This window comes from Equus przewalskii, chromosome 29, assembly GCF_037783145.1.
Source record: "Equus przewalskii isolate Varuska chromosome 29, EquPr2, whole genome shotgun sequence".
NCBI classification, from domain to species: Eukaryota; Metazoa; Chordata; class Mammalia; order Perissodactyla; family Equidae; genus Equus; species Equus przewalskii.
Genome location: NC_091859.1, coordinates 38,640,697 through 38,650,078, shown reverse-complemented (window position 1 = coordinate 38,650,078; position 9,382 = coordinate 38,640,697).

Sequence of the window (9,382 nt, the reverse complement as noted above, 5' to 3'; positions counted from 1 at the left end):
AGAAAACGGATGTTTTACCCTTGGACTTTGTACTCATGGCAAGTCAACCTGGGGTAAGTTCATTTCCGTGGGAGCCTACTGTAGGAAGCAGCACTGGGCGCTGTGCTAGGGGGACAGTGGAGAGCAGGCCAACAGGCCCCTGCCTGGGCAGGGATTATATTCTGGCGAGCTGGGGGACAAAAGGGTAGACAAGTTCGGTCATCTCAGGTGGCAATGATGCTAGGGAAGAAATGAAACCAGGTGGCAGCATCATGTGTGAGGGGCATGTGTGTTAGGAGGTTGGGGAAGGCTTGTGTGATGAGGTGATGTTTAATCTGAGACCTGAATGACAGAGCACAGATCTAAGGGAAGAACTTTCCAGGGAGAGGGAGCAGCAAGTGCAAAGAATGATGGAGGGGCAATAAACCCTGCGTTGCCCGCGTCAGGGCCCTGAGGTGGCCGCACTCCAGAAGAACTATGTCATTTTTGGGTCAGGACTGGAGGAGGTCTGGATGGAGTTGGATTAAAACAGAAGATGGCTGGAGAAGATATGAATCTTGGAGTCAGGAACTTGAGAGAGAGAATGAGCACTGTATCATCAATCACAGCGTGAATGTGATGACCCCCAAACAGAGAGTCTGTGCTGACAGCCATCATCACTGACGACTGAAAGATCTGGTGCCGTGACTCCCAGGGTAACGCCAGAGGGGCAACATTCCTATCTCCGTCCGCTATGACCCACTGGCCTATATAACTGCTTCAAGATTCTGCGCCCCTCCTTAAGATGGTTCTTTAGGATGCTCGTCCCCCATCTTCCAATTTGCTAGCTTATCACTTAATAAATGCCCTTCTCTGCCACCAAAAAAAAAAAAAAAAAGAATGGTGGAGGGACTGAAAGGAGGCCAGAGTGGCTGGACTTCCAGAGCAAGAGGGTGGTGGGAAGTATTGAGGTTGGAGAGGCTGGTGGGCCTGACGGTGCACGGCCTTGTAGGTCAAAGAATGAACGACATGATCGATTTGCTATGCTGAGAACAGACTGGGGGTGAGGGGGCAGCAGAAAACCAGGGAGAAGGGCAATGTAGTTGTCAGGCAAGAGGTGAGGTGTGTTGTGCATCTCTTATGTGCCCGGAGCTGAGAAGAGGCCCTGGAAATTGTTTTGGTCCCTGCGCCCCAGGAGCTTAGAGTGTGGCGAAGAACAACCTCCCCTGCAAAACATGAGACGGCCACAGCTCTGGGGACTGCAGAGCCACCATCAGCCGCTTGCCTGGCTCCTGCGAGCTTTTACTGGGCTACTCCAGCTCTGATTTGGGTGTGCTTAGATTTCTTGATTTGTTTTTTTCCAAGTGAAAGTAATTTTTTTGTGCTTTCACATGAGTATAAGGATAATACAGATCTAGAAAATGTAAGCAGCCAATAAAAGTACAAAGATGAGAGGAAAAAGTCACCAAAAATTCCATCATCCTAAGAGATGTTAACATTTAGTGAACATCCTTGTAAACGTCTCTGTGGATTCAAAGACACATGTGATAGACATGCTGTGTGGTATCTGGTAGTGAAGATCTGTACAGCCCAGCAAGGTGGGAAGAGAACCATGGAGGGGGGAGTGGTGGTGCTGGTGGTGGTGACAGAGGAAGCTCTAAGGAGACATCATTCCAGCAAAGTCCCCCAAAGACTGAGGGAGCTGTTAGGTAAGAGTAGGCCGCTCATCACAGACGTGCTCATGGAGGTGGGACCTGCTCTGGAGTGGGATGATGGTATAGGAGGATGCCTGCCCAGGCTGGCAGGCTGGACCACGAGACCCATGTCTCCTTGCACTTGCATAGGGGCCCTGGCCTGAGAAGGCAGGCGAAGAACCTAGTAGGGGTCTGGCACATCACTGAATGTGAGTCCTTGACCACGGAGCCTGGCTGCTTTGGAAGGGGACAGAGTTTCTGGGACTGGTCCTGGTTCACAAGTTTGCCTGGGAGCCTGGAGTCCCTTGCAGAGATGTCTGTCCCACCGTTTCCCCAGCTTGAGAGGCCAGGCAGGGTCACGCTGCAGTGAGACTGATGGACCCCAGGTGGCGCTGTGGGCTCGGGCGGCCTTGCCCACCACCAAACTCGGCTTGTCTCTGGTACCCGACCCAGGTCACATGAACATGCCCTGCTCCCCACACACCTCAGCTCCTCCGTGGCCCCCCAAAAGCTCACGGGTAAATAGTCAAGCTCCTTGTCTCACATTTATCAAGGCCCTTCTCAAACTTGTCCCCAGACCTCTCCACCCCCACTCCCTGCTGCAAGTGCAGGTCCCTAGCACTACAGGAGGTTTCGACTTCCTGCCCCCCATTTACCGTTTGCTGGACCTGGATCCCCTCTCCCTGCCTATCCTCAGAGCAACCCCTCACTCAGCGCTAAAGGCCTAGTGCCAGCATTTCCTCTACAAAGCCTGACCTCTCCCTCCCCCAGAGCGGCCCCCTCCCTCCCATTGGTGCCTGTCTGAACGCTCCCACCAGCTGGGGCCCTCTCCAAGGGTAGGGCCCAGCTGGGATCACCGGAGTGCCCAGCACCCGGGACAGGGCTTGGCACAGAGCAGGCATATCTGAGTAAATCAGTCCACAGGTTCAGTCCTGGTGGGGCTGACACTGAGGGGGAGGGCAGGTCATAAAAAACCCTGGACTTGGATATGGACCCATCTGGATTGAGCCTCTCACTCAGATACTTTGATCAAGGCCTTCCCCTCACTGAGCCTCAGTTCCTTCATTTGTAGAATGAAAACTGTGGGTCAGGGGGCTGGCCCCATGGCGTAGTGTTTAAGTTGGCATGCCCCGCTTCAGCAGTCCTGGGTTCACCAGTTCAGATCCCAGGCACGGACATACACGTAGCTCATCAAGCCATGCTGCGGCAGCATCCCACATACAAAATAGAGGGATATCAGCACAGATGTTAGCTCAGGGACAATCTTCCTCAAGCAAAAAGAGAAAGATTGGCAACAGATGTTAGCTCAGGGCCAGTCTTCTTCAGCAAAAACAAAAACACCCACTCTGGGTCAGATAGTCTCTCAGGCCCCTCTCAGCAGGACTCCTCTCCGCACCCCTGGGTGAGAGGTGAGGAGTGACTTGCCCAAGTTCTCACCATCCTAGGGCTGAGCCCTAACTGGAAGAGATCATGAACACCAGGTGCTGGGGGAGGGAGAGCCATCCCTGTCCCCACTGACTTTGGCTGAGGGAGCCCCAAGGGGGGCCATACCAACCCAGCAACAGCCTCTACCCTCTTTGCAAAAACCACCTCTGAGCATGCGTCCTTCAGCTTGTTTAAATTCAATGGACTTGTTTATTGTGAAAGCAATGAAAGCACTGCAGGCATTTTGAAAAACGAGAAATAACAGCCAACATCCACAGTCTCCCCAACCTCCATCCAGTGACTGCCCCTGAACCAAGACAGAATTAAAACCAGCAACCAGCCTGGACTTGTTCTTCGCAGAGCCCCTTTAAGCACATCTCCTTCCGCGGAGCCCTCATCTTCCTGACAGCCCAGAGAGGCTGGCAGTGGAGGCCCCATTTATAGATGAGGAACAGGCTCAGAGAGTGGGAGGGACCTGCCCAAGGTCACCTGGCTAGGGAGGGGCAGCCCCAGGAACTGTCAGTCTGACTGTCCCCTCACTACACTGAGGCTGCCCCTTGGGCTAGGACTGCCCACTCTCAGAAGATCACACTCCAGGTAGGGAAAAAGAGGGTCAATAAGCCCCTATATTTACTCAGCAACACACTGACACTTGGCCTTCCACCAAGGGGCCAGGGAAAAGCATGGGCTTTAAGGGAACACAACTATGCAAATCCTGATTGTGCTGTGTGACCCTGGGAAGACCACTTCACCTCTCTGGTGTCAGTACCTACTTCTGGAAATTGAGTAGGAGAGTACTCACCTCAGAGGATTCTTGGCAAAAGTAAGCGAAATGCCCAGGTAGGAGCTACACTGCCCAAACCAAAGACGGAAGTCAGTAACCTCCAAACTTCAGCCAGCTGTCTGGCCCAGAAGAGTCCAGAGTCTTCCTTCCTGAGCAGTGTCCTGCCAGGCTGGAGTCTCAGGCCCCCTGCCTTCAGGCCTGGCTTCCTTTGGTGCTCTGGAAACATCCCTCTGCCAGTCCTCCTAGTCCTGGCTCCCCAGTCCTGCTGCTGGCAATCCCCAGGGCTTCCCCAGGGCCCCATCTGAGCACCAGTTGCCAGGGATGAGCCTCCCTCTTAAAGGGACACACTATCGGCCACAAAGGCTACCCCATCTGGTCCTCAAGGGTCTGCGCCTCAAGGCAATTCACTTCCGCTCTCTGGGTTTCAGTGTCCTCTGGTCTGTGAAATGGGTCATGGTGAGAATTCAGGAAGAGACTATGAAAGATATTTGTAAGGAAATGAGTTCCCTCGGGTCTAAGGCATAGGTGTGCTATGGTCGGGAGCTGATCTTTGTCTTTGGAAAGGTGGACCCAACCCATAGGAGACAAAAACCTGTCCTGCCCTGTGGGGCCCTCCTACAGCTTCCAGATCCCAGCACCAGGGGTAGGGCCCAGGTATCTGCATTTAACCAGCTCCTAGGAATTCTTTTTTTTTTCCTGAGGAAGATTAGCCCTGAGCTAACATCTGCTGCCAATCCTCCTCTTTTTTGCTGAGGAAGATTGGCCCTGAGATAACATCTGTGCCCATCTTCCTCTACTTTATATGTGGGACACCTACCACAGCATGGCTTGCCAAGTAGTGCCATGTCCGCACCCGGGATCCCAACCAGCGAACCCCGGGCCACCGAAGCAGAGTGTGCACTTAACCGCTGTGCCACTGGGAAGGCCCCTAAGACTTTCTTTTTACATTCAGAATTTGTCCCATGCTTTCTTTCTTCCTTTCTAGTACTTTAGGACAAATTGATCTTCCTTAACCCAACAAACAAAAATAGTTCCATTCTTTATACCTTCTTTACTGGAGACATACATTTTAACTTCCTTGTATACAGAGCTGTTTTTCTTATTAATTTCCAGTAGCTTTAATTACATATATTAATTAGAATTTTTAACCCTTACAGACCCTAGTAAAAACTAAAAAGGTAAGCAATTATGAATTATCTTTTACATTGGCATTCTAAACACTTCATAATTTCTAGAAACACATTACTTCATAGTAACAAAACACAAGGCGTGTTTACTAATAGACTCAGACATCCTCTAGCCTCTCTGCAATAAGCCAAAAGTAGATAAACTTAGACATGTTCAGCAATAATGTTTCAGTGTTCCATTCTATCCAAAAATGACCCGGATACTCAACAGATTTTTATCGTTTAAATTAACTTGGCCAAACTCTAAAGTTTTAAGTTACCAAAAAGAATTTGGAAGCTGTTTTTTTCCCCAGGTATACAGGCCATAAAACATAATTATTGTACGCACAAACTCTTACCCATTTTTATCTATTTAAATCATTTATTTCCAACACTTATGTTCGGATTACCCACGAAAACTTCATGAGACATTAAACAAAATTAGCTATCATTTAAAGCTGTTATTTTGCTGATGAACTTCTAACAGACAACGTGAGCTTATTTGGTCAGTAAAACCAGGCTGCATGTCTGCATCATATCCAAATACTGACAATTCTGAGAACACGCCTATTTCAATCAAACCAACAAACTTAAACAAGCTTTCATTTACCAAAGGTTAATTCACATCATGTTAACTTGAAAGATATTGGGTTAATTTCTACTACATTTAGAATTTATGTAAGTGCTTACTTTAAGCCAATTAAACAGAGCCCTTAATTTTGGCCATACCATCCAGAGGTAAAATATCACACACATGTGACATACATATAGACACACATACACAGAAGCTCCCCAGCTGTTGTTTTAAAAATTACTGCCAAAGCTCACCAGTTATGAATCCAAATTCTGTTTTCAGCCTTTTTACTAATATTTGTGGAGAAAACATTTAAGATGCTAGATTTTTTGGCAAGGGCACGCTTATGGCTGTTTCTTCCTTTTTCCCTTTTTTTTTTTTCTTCAGTCTTAGGAATTAGTGATGGGCTAGGTAGTCCCCAGAGGATTTGCAAGCTCTCTGAGAGAAGGGAAATGGGTGGAAGCTGAACCACCTCTAGAGCTGCTTTTCCAGCCTTACAAGGATTTCCCGAGGACGGTTGCTGTTGATTGCTCGGAAACTGGGTTGCAACTCAAATGACATTCTAGGTTGATCTGCCTGTCCAATGACATCACTAAGGCACAGAGAAACCCCTCAAGTTTTCTTCATGATGCAGTTTCTAGGGCATAACCCATCCAATTGAAAGTGTTTTCAATTAGTTAAAATGCACCCAACGGGTGAGTCTCTGGGTATGCTTGGGGTGTTCCCCATGGCAGTAAAGACAGTGTCCAACTGACAGCTGCTGGAGAAGGGTGCAGAGACCGACTGCAGCCATCAATATAGTTAAAAGATTTAGTCAAATCCCACTCAGCCCGGGCACTTAGTCCCTGAGCCAGCACAAGGCGAGCCAGGGAGGCAAGAGGCAAAGGCCTAGAGATGGCTGGGGGCTGGGACTCCCAGCACCAGGGTTGAGAGTTAAGTCCCTGGCAAAAGGGTTTCAAGTTTTCAATTTTACAGAAGGTCCAGGTTCTGCTCAGGTCCAGCCTGACCTTAACCTCAACTTGCTGATGACAGAGGAGGTGACAAATGAGACAGACAGAGAAAGGAAAAGAAGAGATCAGGCCTCGCCCTCATGGCCTCTTCCCAAGGGTTATCAAGGGTCACACAACAGTTCCCATGCCGGGACACACAAACCCAGCAGGACAGTTCGCAGAATAAATCACAGGTCTCCTATCCTCACAACCGACTCAGTAGGCACCCAAAATACTCAATGAATCAACCGCCAAGAGAGGGCACCCCACTTAGGGTCGCTGGGAGGGGATCAGGCCCAGAAACCAGAGCGGGGGCTCCCAGGGGTGCAGCCTTCGACTCTTTAAAGATTCCTCATTTCTCGGTTGCAAAGCTCAAAAGGAACCCAAAATGGTCACTGTAACTTCAAGAGAAATGAAAGAAAAGGGTCCATTACCTTCAAATCCCCCCTGAGCCTAGGGCAGCATCCTACCCATTGGTCCTCCTGTGGGGTTCCTATAGCAAGGGGTGACAGGGCGTCCCCTGCATTGCATCCCTGTATATCTTCCCTATTATGCCTGGCAGTAATAGGTGCCTGGTGAATGGTCCCAGAGATAAAAGAAGATTAGAGATAAACAGTGAAGAATTTTCCGCTGGTCTGGGGGACATTCTACTGAATGGCATCCTGGAGCCGTTCTCCCAAGAAGGGGTTCCCATACTCAACCGAAGGTTAGAGTTTGGTACTTTCCTTGAACTGGAGTCCCGATTGGGACTTTCCCACGGCTCAGAGTGTGGTGAGGAGCCAGAGGGAGGCATACCAATCCAGCCTTAGGAAAAGAAGCCTGCCCCGGGAGTCTTGGAGATTGGCAACCATCCTAATGACTTAAGTGGTCAACCTGTGCCCATGTAAAATTTATATATTAGAGACAGGATTAGGAAGGAATGGATAAATTCATTCTTCATCACCCTCGGGCTTAAGGTACTGATTTTCTTCAAGCTGAATGCCATGTTTTGCCCACAGAGAGGCCATGGGCAGCAAACGTGGATTCATACAGCTGTCCAAGAAGGTTCCCAATGAAGAAGTGAATTTAAATCCATCCTTGAAAAAAAGGAAGGCACAAGGAAGAAAAGTGCACTTACCAGAACTTTAGCTCACAAGCCGGTGAAGCAAGATCCCAGTACATGCCCCCAGAAAAAATGACGTGGGCTCGGTGAGCCAAGGAGGCGAAAGAAAGATTTCTTGGACTCTCAAGGTCTAGTGTTAGAGCTCCTTTACTCAGAGACTAGCATGGAGGAGCATGGGGACAGGGCCCATGGGTGGTGAAGAGCTGCAAACATGGGTTGAGGGCAGGGCTAAATTTATGAGGCATAGGTATGTGTGCTATTTCTTTACAAGACAAAGGAAAGATCATGTAAAAACGTCGTTAAAATGGTATCAGTGCAGGTGGGGTCCGGGTTATTGGGTGGTCCTATAACTTTGGATACATATCAGGTCGGATCAGGTCAGGGCGTCCTGTGCTTCCTGGAGGATGATGTAGATTGGTCTGTAGGGCAGGATGCCTTGGGCTTCTCTCCCTGGGGCAGCCTTGATCTTCATCACTATTCATTTTGATTACTGAGCTTTTTGGTGTCCTCTTCAGTTTTCTTCCTGTGGCAAGTACCTCACCTTACCCAGCTCACCCCAGTCTCAGCCCTGCCGGCCTCCGAGGTGCTCTCTGCAGCCTTGGGCACATCCTTTTCCTTTTTCTTCACCAAGTGGAGACAATAAGACCTCCTAGAGCTGCTTTGGGAGTGAATGAAGATTTGTGGTCAACTGTCCAGTCTGATGGCTGGCACACAGTAAGGGATCACTAAATATCAGTTATTCCTATCTCCCTTCATATTCCTTTCATGTGGGGATTACATCCCCATTATATAGATGAAGAAACTGAGGCCCAGTGAGGGAAGGAGGTCTCTCCAAGTCCTAATAGTTAGCAGGGAACAAACTGCAGGTCTCCTGACTCTGCCTCCAGTGATCTCCCCAGGGCACCACAGCTCCCAAGACAGAAGCAAACAGGCCTATCACAAGCATTGTGCACAGCAGCGCCACTCTGTAGGTGTGCGGATGTGTCTCTGTATCACCAAAACGGCCTGAGTTGATCACAGGCATCAGAACAAGGATGGTGGATGCAGCAAAAATGCCCACCCAAGCACAACCTCCAGCAGAAGGGCAACCCCTGGGAGCACAGAGGGAGGCAGACATGGGCCTTTGGCCCTGGCAGTATGGAAGCAGGAAGAAATCGAGAATCCTGGAGAACAGCAAGCTGCAGTCAATACATTTCCAAGGAGGGGAAGAACTTGAAATTCACCATAATACCAACACCCAGAGTCAGCCTGCTACTTATCCACCAAAATGGGATCATGCTTTTTCTGTTAAATATTCTACAACACAGATGTTTATGGCTTCACACCACTTCATTTATAGATGGACCATAGTTAATCTAACCAATCTCCAACTTTTTTCCTTTTCTTCTTTTCTTTTCTTCGAGGAAGACTAGCCCTGAGCTGACTACTGCCAGTCCTCCTCTTTTTGCTGAGGAAGACTGGCCCTGAGCTAACATTCCTGCCCATCTTCCTCTACTTTATATGTGGGACGCCTACCACAGCATGGCGTGCCAAGCGGTTCCATTTCCGCACCCCGGGATCTGAACCAGCAAACCCCGGGCCGCTGAGAAGCGGTATGTGCGCACTTAACCGCTGCACCACCAGGCCGGCCCCTTCTTATTTTCTAAAAGTTGAATTGCTGGCTCAAAAGTTCTGCACATTTTTAAGACTT